Source organism: Bos taurus, chromosome 20 (genome assembly GCF_002263795.3).
Source record: "Bos taurus isolate L1 Dominette 01449 registration number 42190680 breed Hereford chromosome 20, ARS-UCD2.0, whole genome shotgun sequence".
Taxonomy (NCBI): Eukaryota; Metazoa; Chordata; class Mammalia; order Artiodactyla; family Bovidae; genus Bos; species Bos taurus.
In genome coordinates this window covers 12,126,647-12,141,935 of record NC_037347.1, presented here as the reverse complement: position 1 = coordinate 12,141,935, position 15,289 = coordinate 12,126,647, and the positions used below count along the sequence as shown (strand labels likewise).

The 15,289-nt window shown below is 38.3% G+C and overlaps 1 long non-coding RNA gene across 1 annotated transcript in view; it reads left to right on the top strand.

Annotated features, from left to right (window-relative positions):
- Window positions 1-15,289, top strand: part of LOC107131559 (uncharacterized) — a 282,272-nt gene that overhangs the window by 214,776 nt on the left and 52,207 nt on the right. Inside the window, exon 3 of the long non-coding RNA XR_001494444.3 lies at window positions 2,216-2,323. This is a non-coding gene — a long non-coding RNA (uncharacterized lncRNA). The remainder of the gene's footprint in view (window positions 1-2,215; window positions 2,324-15,289) is intronic.

Genomic DNA, 15,289 nt, shown 5'->3' with positions numbered 1-15,289 from the left:
TCCATGCATATATAAATGTACATACAAGTCTACTCTGTATATTTCTGAGCAAATCAGAGGCATGTATCTTACAAACTTGGATATTCATATTCAGTGCTTCCAGGTTGATGGAGACTGATGAAAATAAAAGTCATCTCTAAGTGAAAGACTTTTCATAACTGATGGTTTTGGACTTCAGAGATAAATTGACTTTTTGATCTTTTGGGTATGAGGGTGGACAGGGAAACCAGGCTCTGCCTTTATCTGTCATATGATAAACCCTTTACTTATAGCCTAGCCCAGAATGTACAACTATGAGCTCCCTGCAGGTTAAAACCAAGATCTTGTCTTCATTTTGAAAACAGCATGTACTAGGCCACTTGTTTTAATGTTTCATATTTTCCATTTTATAGTAATCATATAATCATCTTTGGGGCTTTATTTTTAGACCAAGAAAGATTTTAATGATTGGTCTGAAAGCTTCAAGTCTGATAACTTAATTATCAAAATCCATGTACCTGTCAGAAAATTCAACAAAATGCTTTGATTACAGGGATGACTTACTAGGCAATCAGGTAAAGTGTTTTAATGGAAGTGGTATGGTTGGGACTCTTTTTCAACATAACTATGCTGGGTAGAAAGCAAAGCTCTTCTATCAGTGAAAACTCGGGCAAAGACTTTCTTCCTGCAGTTTTCTTACATACTGTGCTAAAGGAAGTATGAAATGCTAAGCAAGCAAATTAATTTTACAAAGCACTTAGAGGCTGAATTTAAAGTTCCAGTGGAGACCACTGGAAAAATATGTTGAGTGCTTTTAGTGAAAAGTCTTCTTGTTGCTCAGTTGTAACCAGCAGATGTAGTGTTATAACTGGCAGGGAGTCAGACTGTGAAGAGGAGGACAGCTAACAGAATGAAACATGATGAATCCAGGGCAAACGTGAGCCTCATGTCTTGATTCCAGATCGGGATGTAAAGTACATTATCCAGATCCATTCTCTCAGAAATTGTTCCAAAGATTTGTCCAGAGATATCAGAAGACATCCCACAAACCCACAAGTTGTTTTTGTAAATACTTGACTTATGAATAAAATGACCACACAAATTATTATTCAGAATTTTATTTGGACAGAATGTGGAATCAGGTAAAATGCTGAGACTACTGGAAACAATAAGAATGGTGGTCACTGTTATTTATGAAGAACTTGCTCAATGACAGAGAGAGTGACTGATGGTTCCTTCACCATCTCTCGGAGTGAACAGAGCAAGTTGCTTATTGATAGTGTTTCCATGTCCCATTCCATTTGTACATGCTCCTGTCTATCCAGCAACATGCTACCCGAGGCAGAGTTTTTTGAAATATAGATAAAACTAAGCTCAGAGTTTTGCATTCGTTTGTTAATTTCAGGGTTATTTGTTAAATTTTTTTGAAGAAATTTTTACCCCTAAGTGTGTCTGAGACAGTACTTTCTAATCTGTATCTTCTTATCACACACTGGAGTGTCATTAGAAGTACGTTATAATGATAGGTAAGGTACCAAAATTTGTAATGTACTATTTTTGCATAAATTCAGGTGAATTCAGCATTATCACTATGATTGGAATAACCCTCAGATATTTCAAAATGCTTTCTGGAGAAATAGAATGAGAGCGAGCTTGAGAGCCAGCCTTTCTTATATTATAAATCTCGTTGAGTTGAACAGTGTCTCCTGTGTCATTGTGTCTCTTACCTGTATTTAACTAGGGAAAATTTGAGAATGTGTCCTCCACTTATCTACTGCTATATAACATTCCAATACATAGATAAAGGCTTAAAGCAAAACTATATGTTTTGCTTTTGCTCATGAGTTTGCAGCCTGGTCCAGGGCCCAGTGGGATTAGCTTTCTTTTCATCCACTCACAAACAGCTGGGTTGACGCTAAGGCTAGAAGTTGGAATTGTCTGCAGGCTTGCTCACTCTCATGTCCAGAGAAGAAGTGTAAATCGTTGTTCACCGAGGGCTGTGGCTGTACTGTATTTTGCAAAAGTGGCTGTAGCTTCATTTCTGGTCCTACATGCTTTCCCAGAACCTGGCACTTGCTCATCAAGAAATGAGGTTTATATACTTTCCCCTGGATTCTGGGAAGGATGGGGAGGGAATGCTCTGACTATTCAAAAATGACAGAAGTCTTGCCAGCCTTGACTTTAGAGGCTGGGCTGGAAAAGGTAATGTGGCTTTTCACCTGTCTTTCTTTCTCAGAGTGCTCACCCTTAGAAGCCCAGGCCACATGAAGAAGACATGGGTGAGTGAGTGGTCAACAATCCCAGCAAAATCCTCAACAAGTGACTGGAATCAGTCATCAGACATGTGAGTAAATGAATCTTCACTCACTCCAGCCCCCAGTGTTAAGCCATACCAGTTGACGCCATGCAGAGCAGAGACGAGCTATCCCCACAAAGTCTTGTGTAAATTGCAGATTTGTAAGAATAGATAATTGCAAGAGATAGCTTAAACACTATGCTTTGAAGATTAAAGAGAGGATACATTCAAAATTTTCTGAGGATCCCAGAATTTACTCTGGAATAGAAATAGCTTTAGTTTTGTCTGCTGGTATATTTTTTCTGTGTAGTTATATAGTTATATTTTCCTGTATAGATATATTTTTCCTGTATAGTTGAAATGAACATGAGGCCCTTATCAAATTTCACTTCCTTCTACCAAAGCATGTATTCTGATTCCCTTTTCTAGAAAGTATTCTTGCTGTAGAATGCAGACTCACAGAGCTACACTGATAATTTGCAGATTTCGCAATGTGTACAATGGCACCCCACTCCAGTACTCTTGCCTGGAAAATCCCATGGGCAGAAGAGCCTGGTAGGCTGCAGTCCATTGGGTCACAAAGAGTCGGACATGACTGAGCGACTTCACTTTCACTTTTCACTTTCATGCATTGGAGAAGGAAATGGCAACCCACTCCAGTGTTCTTGCCTGGAGGATCCCAGGGATGGGGGCCCTTGGTGGGCTGCCGTCTATGGGGTCGCACAGAGTCGGACACGACTGAAGCGACTTAGCAGCAGCAGCAGCACTCTCAAATTCTCCCCTTCTATTTTCTTATTTCTGAGCTGCTAAATGAGATAATATTAAAGTCTAATTTTTGAGCTACCTGGTAATGATAGCAAAACATTCTTATTGTATTAGTGTTGGTGGATGCCAGGGTTTAGGACTTTGATGTTAGCATGAGTCCAACTTAATGAACATACATGGTGTGCTACATTCCGTGGGGTCACAAAGAGTCGGACACAACTGAACAACTGATCTGAACTGATAGGGTACATAGAAATATTATATGACAATGTGTAATGGAAGATAAACAAGATCAAGGTTCTTTTAGTAGGATTTTGTTGTCTCCCCTATGCTTCATGTTAAACAGGAATACATTGACACATGGTTTTTCTTCTTAAATGGCACACTATATTATTTATTCATGATAAGAATTCTGATAAATGTGGAATTTTTACCTTTCAAACATAATAAATGATTAAAAAAGCTCTAAAATTTCCACAAAAACATCATGAGAAAAATATTTCCTATAGCTTTTAATATTGTGTTATTCTAGTCTCTTAAGTAGTTCTCTAAGGATCCATATCAAAGACCACCTGGAACAATCATTCTCAAACTTTATGTTCATTACCATCATCTAGAGAATTTGTTGAATAACTGATTCCAGGGCCCCAATGCCAGAGTTTCTGATTTAGTAATAGGGGGCAGCCCAAACATTGCATTTCTAACAGTGCTGCTACTCTAGGGACCACACTTTGAAAACTACTAATCTGGAGAAAGAGGATAAAGGCTCATTGTGTGTGTAGAGCTTTTTCTAACCACTATTGTCTGGAATACTACTCTAAATATAAGTAAGCTTTCAAGTCACCACATGACAAAGTCATTTTCATTTATCCATGGGTTAGATAAGCCATTTCTCTAAGCTACATTTCATCACATATTGGGGTAATGTTAGAGAAGAAATAAATTGGCCCTTTCAGTCTGAATGTCATCAAGTTCCAAATGAGTTCTAAAACTGAGGATGTGTCATGAGAAAGCTATCACAGGCTTTTCTCACCAACGCACAACCAGAGAATTTGGTTAGTTTTGCCAATTTGATTATAAAATAGCTAGAATTCTGTCTCACATATGTCAGTAATAAATAATGTAGTAGAAAAATGCCATTATTCTTGGGAGCTCAAAGACAAAGACCAAACTCATCCTGGTCTAGATGCCTTGGACATAGGAGTCTCAGGAAAGCATCTGTGTCCTTAAGAAAAGTATGAAAAGATCTCTCTCCTTAATTCCTGAGAGAGAAACAGATCTGGCACTCTGAATATATATATTTTTTCAATCTTTTAAATATTCTCAACTGCTACTGCTGCTAAGTCACTTCAGTCGTGTCCGACTCTGTGCAACCCCATAGATGGCAGCCCACCAGGCTCCCCCGTCCCTGGGATTCTCCAGGCAAGAACACTGGAGTGGGTTGCCATTTCCTTCTCCAATGCATGAAAGTGAAGAGTGAAAGTGAAGTCTCTCAGTCGTGTCCGACTCTTAGCGACCCCATGGACTGCAGCCTACCAGGCTCCTCCATCCATGGGATTTTCCAAGCAAGAGTACTGGAGTGGGGTGCCATTGCCTTCTCCAAAATATTCTCAACTAACTGGACCTAATTGTTATTCAAAGAAATGGCCTAGTTAGCAGTGTTCCAGGTCAACACTGAAATCATTGAGGCCTCTATGTTCATGGATTTTACATTGACTTTTTTCCATTTATGTTCATAATTTAGTTGTTTCTAATTTAACTATTTCATAAATTAACATTTTAAATTACTGTTTTCCATGATGGACTCTCTTGCTTTGCCTGAGATTTATGTCAATTACTATATATTTTCTACTTGTACTTCACTAAAAATTCTTCATTTACTTAAAAAATTAGTTGTTTGTTATAAAAAGAAATACATGTTCTTTGTAGGAAAAAGTGTTAAAGAAAAAATTAATATCCCAAAGTCTATCATTGCAGTAAGTATTGCAGTTAATGTTATGCTAATTTTCTTCATAGTCATTTTCTATACACACATTTTCACCTAAATATATTTATAATTGTTAAAAATTTAAATTGAGTCATATTATAGAATTTTTAAGAAATCAAGTAGCTTTTCAAAAACTAAAACACATAAATTAAAAGAAATGAACAAAATTAAAACTTAAACATAATACTACCCCACCCCAGCTATTATCTTTATTATATTTTAGTTTTATCTCTTCTGATATTTCTACATGCATATAAATGTATTTTTCTGAAAATGAAATTTTCTGCATATATTGCTTTGCTACTGTTTTTGCTAAGTTCACTATAGAGAATACTTGTGCATATTTTTATTTTATTCTTAAATAAATTCTGGTGAAAAAGCTTTCTGTATTAAGATGAGTATATATCTTTTAGACTTTTGCAAATTGTATCAACATATTTTCTCATCAACAATATGTGAGAACATTTTATATTCTCACCCTAAAATATTCTATTACCTTTTAAAAAATCTTCAGCATTTTAATAAGCTAAAATGATGCTTTGTTATGTTTTATAATGATTTCCTTTTTTAAATAAGCATAATTTTCATAGGTTGATTTGCCATTTATGCTTTTTAATTTTCTGAATTATCTAGACATTGTTAATGTCTATTTTTTCTATTATTATGTTCATCTTTATGTCTATTTGTAGGAAAGTTATTATATATTAAAGATACATTACAATGTTTAAAACTAGTGTGGCTTGCCATTTCAATTGTTCAGAGTATTTTTCTCTATGTAAAGTTTAAGTTTTTATGACATCAAATATAATTTTTTAAAAAATTGATGATCTCTGAAAATGGCCAGAAGATATTTGTTACTGTTTTTCACTTGAAAATAACAACCACTTACTTCTTAGTCTTAATGAGATGATTCTCTTCCTTTTGTTCACATATTTTCACAATCATTATCTGGGTCAAGATACAAATCAGCCTCTCTTAGAATCATCACTGTGCTTCCACTCAGACATCCCCTCACTCCCAAAGACTCTGCTTTTCTATCACAATAAACTATCTTTCTTGATTAAAAAAAAATATTGAGATATAATTGACATATAACATTACATTAGCTTCAGGTACACAAAATAATGATTTGATATTTGTATATACTGCAAAATGACCACCACAATAAGTCTAGTTAACATGTCACCATACATAGTCACAGCAATTTTTCCTTTGTAATGAGGACTTTTACCATATGCTGTTAGGAATTTTCAGACATGCAATACAGTATGTTTGCACCCTGAATCTTCATGAGTTATTTATTTTATAACTGGAAGTTTGATTGATTTGATTGAATGTTAAAGTTAACTCTGCATTCCCGGAATCAACCCTTCTTTGTCATTATGTATTATCCTTTTTGTATATGGTTGTATTCAAATAGCTAAAATTCTGTTGAAAGCTTTTCCATCTATGCTCATTAGTAACAATGGTCTAAAGTTTTCTTTTCTTATAATGTCTAGTTTTGATATCAGGTAATTCTGGCTTCATAGAATGAGTTTGGAATTATTTCCTTATATTGTTTTCTGGAAGAGCTGGTGATTTATATTGGCAATCTATCAAGTTTTTGCTTTGTGTATTTTGAAACTATACTGGCAAAAAAGGAAAATCTCAGAAAGTATATATATATATGTGGGTGAACATAAAAGTCAGTTCAAAAAGAGAAAAGCAACAAAATGACAATGCGTTGTGAAGTTTATAACACATGGAAGTCATATATATGACAACAATACCAAAAGGCAGAGGGGGTGGTGAAAATGTGATATCATAAAATATTCAAGGTAAACTATAATAAATCAGGTGAACATATTTTAACGTCTAGTGTAATCATTATAAATAATACAAAAAGATAGAGCTAAGAAAACCAATCAAAGAAATATGAATAAAAACAATCTTTGCTTAATTTGAAAAAAAGTAAAGAAGATGGAAGAACAGATTAGATAATTTGAAAATAGCTGAATTGTAGAGCTAATCCCACTTTATACGTGATTACATTTGCTTTAAGTGGCCTAAGCATTCCAATTAAAAGAGATTATTAGACTGGATTAATACACTTGTGTTCACACATACATGACCCAAATATATACTATTAACAAGAGATACCCTTCAAATATAAAGACACAGGTAGTTTGAAATCAAAAGAATGGGGGAAAAGATGTCATGCAAACACTATCTGAGAGATGTTTTGACTACATCCTTTTCAAAAAGGAAATTTTCTAATAGGAAGAGAGGGAGAGGAGAGACGAAAAATAGAGAAGATGGAAGAGAGAAAGGGTTTGGACATTTAGAGGAGAAAATAATGGAGACGGGAGAAGAAAGGAATAGGAGGTAGAAAAGAAAAGTGAAGGATGTAATAAGATGGAGAAAGTTACTGCTATAAATTTCACAAGTAATTTCTCTTTGGGTTCAAGTTTCTAGAAGCCCCAGTTCCCAATTTCTGATAGTTCTTTCTAGCATGGACCACTCCCTAACCCATACCTTTCCATTATTTTATATTTTACATTTTCTAATGCCCAACATATATATATATATATATATATATATATATATATATTTTTTTTTTTTTTTTTTAATCAGCAAAAGGACCTCTGCTCAGTCAGGAAATGTAGTATTAAAATGTTTTCAGTGCATGAGTGCCACTAATTACTTCAATTACCTACATTTTCCTTAGGGGATGCTAAGGAGCTTCTCCTTAAGAATGCTAAGTACTCCATTCCAGACCCCATGGCCAACACCGTCTCTGCTGAGGGACTGATTTAACAGGGGACTGCTCCACTACAAACATTTTGAAATGAACTTCATGAGGTTTTATATTTGAAATGACCATGAGGCTTCCATCACTGGCAGCACAAACCTGCAAAAATATGTGACAAGATTGGGTGCAGTTCATCCAAGAACAAGGTAGTCTCAATTTAAGGCCTTAGATGAGATTTATAAACATTTCTATGGAAAAAGAGAAACCGTTTCAGATTGTCATTCCTGCATTGGCCTCAAAATAAAGAAGTATTTTGTAGGGTTTAAAACTATCCTTACAATGGAATTAGTGGCTTGAATTTTGTCTGTTGAATGTTTGGCAATAGTTAGTGGACTTAAATGCACACATTTTTTTTATGATGACTGGACCATGAGGTGGCTAACTATTTCCCCCTCTCCCTGACAAATATGTTGGAGAAGGCAATGGCACCCCACTCCAGTACTCTTGCCTGGAAAATCCCATGGACGGAGGAGCTTGGTAAGCTGCAGTTCATGGGGTCGCTAAGAGTCGGACACGACTGAGCGACTTCACTTTCACTTTTCACTTTCATGCATTGGAGAAGGAAATGGCAACCCACTCCAGTGTTCTTGCCTGGAGAATCCCAGGGACGGGGGAGCCTGGTGGGCTGCCGTCTATGGGGTCTCACAGAGTCAGACACGACTGAAGTGACTTAGCAGCTTAGCAGACAAATATGTAAATATTGTCCAAGGTTGCGGGAGTTGGGAATAGCATATACATAGTGCACACGCTGTGTTTTTCCCCTTCATGGCCAACTTTGAAAATTAAGCAGGCCCTATGTCCCTAGCTCCTTCGAATCCTTCATACATCACCTGAGCTGCACCACCACTCGCGTAGGCCTGGCTATGCAGTTTCTTAGCTTTTGAGTGTCTGTGTGCCGCCGTCTCCTTCAATAATCATAGGTTCTCTCTCAGAATAACAGTAATTTATTTGATTTTTCAGAAAACAAACGCATAAATGCATAGGATTATTATAACATGCAATTACCAAAATGTTTATAACTCTGTAACACAGTAATAAATTTGCCCTTTTATTAAGAAACATTAAGAAACTAAAATGACATCTACCAATGAGTTTTCATAAAAGTTACCAGGTTTGAACACAGCACTGAGCGTAAATAATTCCTCTATACAGTTATGACATGATACAAAAAGTCTGTAATTTGTACTGTTGACAAAGTAACAGATACTTTTTCCCCATCCAAGTGAACCCTAGGTTAAGAATCCTAGGAGGGTAATGTGATTGAGGGGTCATGAAATTTGAAACCTACTGATTTTTAACAAAAACATAAGCAGCTTGTAGACTATTAGAGACCAAGGGAATTAAGTGTTTAGGGCATAAGAATTTCTTGTAAAAAGAAATAGGTAAAAAAACAATTGAAGTTCAATATTAAAGATTAGTATTAATGATTAGTGAGATCAGTAGAAATAGGTACATTTCAGGCCTCTATTGCTTTTTATTGTTCTTTACTTTGTTTTTCTTTCCTACTTAGATGAAAGGAGACATGCCTTTCCATACCAAAGTTGTGGTCTTAATAGAAGCCAAAATCTTAATATGGAACATGCTTTGGGATTTGTGGGCACACCGAGTGTAACAATAAAAATGACACATATCCTAATGTTGGCTAGATCTATATTGAAAAAAAAAATTTTTTTTTTCCTTCTTGGCCCTGGAAGATGGTTTCAGTATTTGAATTTCTGTGTAGACCAACATCAAGTTGGATACAACACGCATTGTATTATGAGGTCCTTTCTGTCTGTTGGGCATTAACTATCACCTCTCAGAAGGATGGACCTGTGGCCCCTGGGTTTGTATCTCATTTGATCCTTTTAAAGAAAAATCAAAGGGTGAAAACCACAGAATAAAATTCAGAGTCTCAGCCAGACCTCCTCTGACATCAGATCCTCAGTTTTCTTCTCTCGTAAATTGTTACTAAGGCAATACCTTTTGCTTGTGAAACTGGCCTTTACCATACACCGTTAGGCCTTCCCTGGTGGCTCAGATGGTAAAGAATCTGCCTGCAATGTGGGAGACCTGTTTTGATCACTGGGTTGGGAAGATCCCCTGGAGGAGGGCACGGCAACCCACTTCAGTATTCTTCCCTGGAGAATCCCCATGGACAGAGAAACCTGGTGAGCTACAGTCCATGGGGTGGTGACCTCATGGGTCAGACCCAACTGAGCGACTAAGCACAACACAGCACAGCACATACATGATTCAGATGTGAAGATTAACCAGTAGAAATGGTGAAGCTGTGGAGTAGATTGAGAACACCTGACCATTAAGAAAACTGTGCAAAGCAAGGATAATATCCCTTTAAGGAAAAAAAAAAAAGAACTTTCAGAAGGAAGAAATTCAGAAGAGGATATAATTCAGTAACCAAACGAGTCTTGTCAAGTTTTAAAAAGTACAATTTAGAAAATGAATGGTTAGAAATTCAGTTGGGCATGTTCATCAACAAAATGTTATAATGTTTGAAACAGTATCCGCTGTAGGAGCCAGGCAGGGTCTATCATTACTGGTATAGAAGGGCATACTTTCTTAGCTATTTTAATTCTCTTAAAACAAAAATAATTTGTTTTCCACTTTTTCTTTTTTTTTCCCCATTGAAACTGAGAAGATAGTAGATGGAAGATGAGTAGATTCAATTAATTTTCTTCATCTAGGAGAAAGGTTATTAGATGTTATACAGTCATAGCCATAATAAAAATCATATGTAATATGGGGGATTTTATATGATTATTGGTAAACCTCATAGTCTTTCAAGAGAAAGCTGACTCTTGAAATGCAAAATCTGTACTGTTACAAGCCATTTGAGAAATTCTGCTGGAAGTATTTTTTTAATTGAGTGGAGTGACACATATCATTGATTCATATACAGGGAAGCCTTGCCAAGTCAACCACAGTTTACCACACCACACAAGTTTTCAGGAGCCTCTTCCTTCTGCCAATGCAGTGCATCCCCAAGGAGACCCTTGTGTAGACCACAGCGGCTCCCTCAGTTCACAGATCTCAGGCTTCCCACAGGCAGACAGCATGCTGGGGGCAGTGGGCATGATTCTTTGCAAGGCAGCACCCGTCGATGACATTGTGCATACTGACATGACAGCTCACTCCAGTCCACACACCTGGAAAGGCAGGAGGAGGAAGGGCCATCACTAGGATGTGGCTTCTCCAACACCACCCCAGCTCTCTCCACCTAAAGCACTCATTCAAGCCAGTCCCTGGCAACTGTGCTCCAACATTCACTGCCAGTCTCCCAGGGGGCATTCACCTAATTGCCTCATTTTCCATAGAGCATCTGAAACTTTCTCTATAGTAAGAAAAGGGGAAAGTTTCTGCCAGTCCCAACTCAACCTTCCTTCCATGCAGATCTGGAAGTCCTCCCGCAGAAGCTGTTTCCAGCTGGCTTTGCTTTGGTTTCAATCTCTGCAGAGGCATGCCGGCTCCGTACCATTCACACCTGGGTGAGGCCCCTCGACGAGTCGACAGGGTAACCTAGGAGGGAAGTTCAGTGTCGTAATCCGCAGCTTCTGTGTGTGTGTGTGTGTGTGATTTGTGAGCAGAGAGGACGGGCCAAGCTTGTGAGTACAAAGCCTTTCATGAGTCACCCGACTGTATTGTGCTGCTTGGGCCTTGTCTTGCTAAGCACCACTTAGAGCTTTTGTTGGGGAGCCCAGTTGCCTTCCACTGAATCACATGCTGAGCTTAAGGATCATTTATTCAAGCAGCATGGCCTCTCTTCACTGAGGCAAGTGAACCTCTTAAATTTCAGTAACTCTCCCACCAGCAAAAAGCAAGCCCTTTCACAGGACCAGTGTCCTGAGAGCGGAGAGCCTCACTGCCCTGTGGGCTGTGCTAAAACAGAGGAAGGGATGAACAGGATCCAAGCGGCATTGTTTCTGGCCTCGCCACAGGCCCTTGGGGTAATGTGATAATCCCCGCAGGCTAGCCTGGGGAGGAGGCCTCTGCATACCTCACTCAGGGATCAACTTCTGACCTCCTGGCTCCCACTCCCCCCAAGCCCCCACCCAAATGATTTTGTTAAAAAACGCTAGCTGCTCTGCCATGAATTATTCTTTAGTTAAGGGGTTTGGCTCCTGTGTGAGTTACTGTGGTTTGAAAAGAGAAAGGAAAAATAAATCAGAGCATCTGGGTTTAGCCAAGATCCCAATCATGGAGAAGTGGAAAGAAGCTGGACATGGCAAATAGAGGAGCAGCGAGAAGAGGTTTATGGATGTGCTCTTTCACACCACCCAGATCATTACTTGTTGATAGTAAAATTGTTTAGAAGTGTTTTTTTGTGTGTCTGAATTTCTCTGGGAGCTGGATAAGAAGAAGATGCATTCTGATGGTAGTCAGCATTGTCTTTTTTGGGTTTTCAAACCCCTTTAGGGGATTCTTAGGAGCTCTGGAACTGCTTCTCTGACAATCCAGAAATAGGTCACGGAGCCGAGTTGCCCAGACATGGGTTTAACCTGCATCGCTGCTTGGTTTTGCAGTGAAAATGAATGGTTTTTGTTTATGATTTAGCTGGCATTTCCCTGTGCTCTCACTGGCTGATTAGCAGGAAAACAAAGTATTAACTGACTGCCTAAAGCAGTTTAAAGTTTTACTTTTGTCCCAGTTACTTACTCTTTTAAGGTAGGACAAAGACTTTTTTTTTTTTAATTTTATTTTATGTTTTAACTTTACAATATTGTATTGGTTTTGCCATATATCAACATGAATCAAAGACTTTTAAACAAAAATGCTCAGTCTCTGGAAAGTCTCTTCTTCCCCAGGTTTCTCTCCTTTCAGTGGTGTCTGGCTCTGTGGATCATTGGGAGGAAATGGCCCTGGCCTCTGGCTCACCGAGCAGTGACCTGCTCCTGGGCACCGGCCCGTGGCTCCTGGGTACCCTTTCCTCAGGGGCTTCATATCTGTAGATGGAAAGTGCGTGGCTTCTTGGAGTTTGGAATGCCCCCACAGAGCCAGGGCCACCCTCTGCTTGCTGATTTGGCCTCCCCATAGCTCTCATGGGCGGTGGAGCATCACCCTCCTGCCTCACCCTGCCTTGGCCTTTACAAGATCACCCAGCCTTGTCCCATAAAGTCCCTGGCAGTCCATTCTCCTAGCTCAGTGTAGGAGCCACCTGAGGGTTCAGATCAGCTCAGAAGCAAAGCCCAGGGCTTCTCTGTTACCTTGATGCCCTGTCCTGGTGGGGTCTAGCTCAGGAGGTGTCTGGCAGCCAGAGAGGAGCGGCTTGATTTCTGCGTTACCTCGAGTGCCTCCCACCCTTGGGAACAAAGCCTAGAGGGGCAGTCAGGAAACACATGTTCTATTACTACTTTTTCCTACCTAGATTTCCCCTTGTCTTCCTCAGGAAGGAGATGAAAGAACAGGATTTTCCTTTATCCCTTTCTTCCACTTGACTCTAGTTAAGCCTTAAACAAGAGTACTTGGAACATCAACTCATATTTACAGAAAGTCATTAGCTGGTCTTTTCAGGATTGCTCTCAATATATGAAAGGAGAGAAAGTAATTTAGTTAAACTTCTCTTTCCACAAAACCTGATTTTTAAGCCTAAAAATCTCTCTAAGAAGTAAAATTTCACCTGCTCCTGCAATAGGGAGCTTGACCTCCAGGATAAAAAATTGCAATGACATATTCATTAAAGGAAAATGTAAAGATCATAAGTTTAATATTTGCTGATGCATTTTCAGTACTTAAATCTCGTGTGGCCAGGACTGCTGCCCTGTCTACCTCGAGGGGGATGAGATTGGTGCTCACTGGAACATCCGGCATAGAGCTGTTGAAAGGGGAGGATTCCCCGAGGTAGAAAATCTTTCTGGAATGAGAGGTCAATTGAAATCTTAACCATGGTCTTCTAACATTGTTTGCTCCTGTAATAGCAGAGCAACCAGAAAAAGGAGAGTTTCATTTAAGTTAAATGGCAGAAAGCTACAGGTGAAATATATTTTGACTATCCTGTTGTTTGACCTTCTTCACAAAGAATGTTTTTACATGACACCAGTAACCATAAAGGTTCCATATTTCATCTTTGAGGATAAGCTTCTGATGTTCTGTGTTACTGTCCTCTGCTTAAGTGAATAGTCTTTCTGTGCTCCAGGTTTCCTTTGGTAGTTTTCCATGAAATTTTAAAATAAAGATAACAATAAATGCTATGCTTAATTGTAAACTTTGAAAGGATGACATGTTCAAGTTCCATTTATGAGATGAACTATCTTTTCCCACTTACTGAAATATCACCTTAGTTATATATTAAATGTGGTTTATATTAGGATTTATTCCTCTTTACTTTTTTTTATTTTTTATTTGTCAATTCCAAGACCATAGTCTTTTGTTAGCTATACCTTTCTATAATGTGTTTGTGTCTGATAAAACAAGTTCCCCCTTCAAAAGTTACAATGACCAGGGAGAAATGTAGGGAAGAATACCTATCAGGCTGTCCACTTTAGTTCATGAGAAGCAAGATGAGGAGGTACTGGAGAGGCAGTAAAGATGGAAAGAGTGGAGAGAAGGAATGGGGGAAAAAAAGATTCGGGATAAGTACTACCCATGGCAAAAAATTACAGGTAAGATAAAATTCCACCCAGATCCTTTGCTTCCTCCTACTCCATAGAGGATGATGGTATGAATATTAGCAGTGCAACACATACCACCATCATGATCATGTCCAAAAGAACATCACTGCAGACCCGCAGTAGTGGATAAGGCCCTTGAGAAAGTGGCTGAGATCTCTGGCCTAATATCTATGGAGTGAGTTTGAGCACTGAATTCAGAGATGAACGTAACTGGCACAAAATGACCCTCTGAAAGGAGGATCTTATTTTCTCCAAAATGATGGACCATGCTAAATTGTTAACAGTGGTGTTGTACACCATTTTGGAAGGTCAAATATCCTGATCAACCTAACTCACTGTTGCACGTTCGTATTGCTCTCTAAGGGCACAAAGAGAAAACTGTTTCTGGAAAAAACAGAAAAAAACTTTCCTTGAGTGAAAGGATCCTTTCTGCCTCAGGAATCTTTATTTACACCAGCTTTCCCAAAGGTCTCTCCATCTGCTCCTTCTTTCCCACAGAATCAGTTAACATTCTTTGTTGAGAGTACAGATTTACATAATTGGCTCTTCCTGATTGGAATGGATGTATTGTAAACCACTTTGGGAAGCATGTGGTAGAAGACCCACACTGTAGACTTCTAGAAGCTTCATTATTATTTTTTCTTTCTTGTTCCCTCTCTCTTTTATTTCTGATCTTTCTTAGTCTTTATGATTTTTTTTCCTTGTTTAGTTAACTTGAAACCATTTTCTAGAAACCATTATAGACCTTTATCCTGTATAATTAGAAGCCTTTGTTTAATGTATAGATCCTTTGTTAAAAGAATTGCATGGGAAAATTTAATGAAGTCATTTTAGTGAAGTACTTAGCAGTCATTTTGTATGCAAAG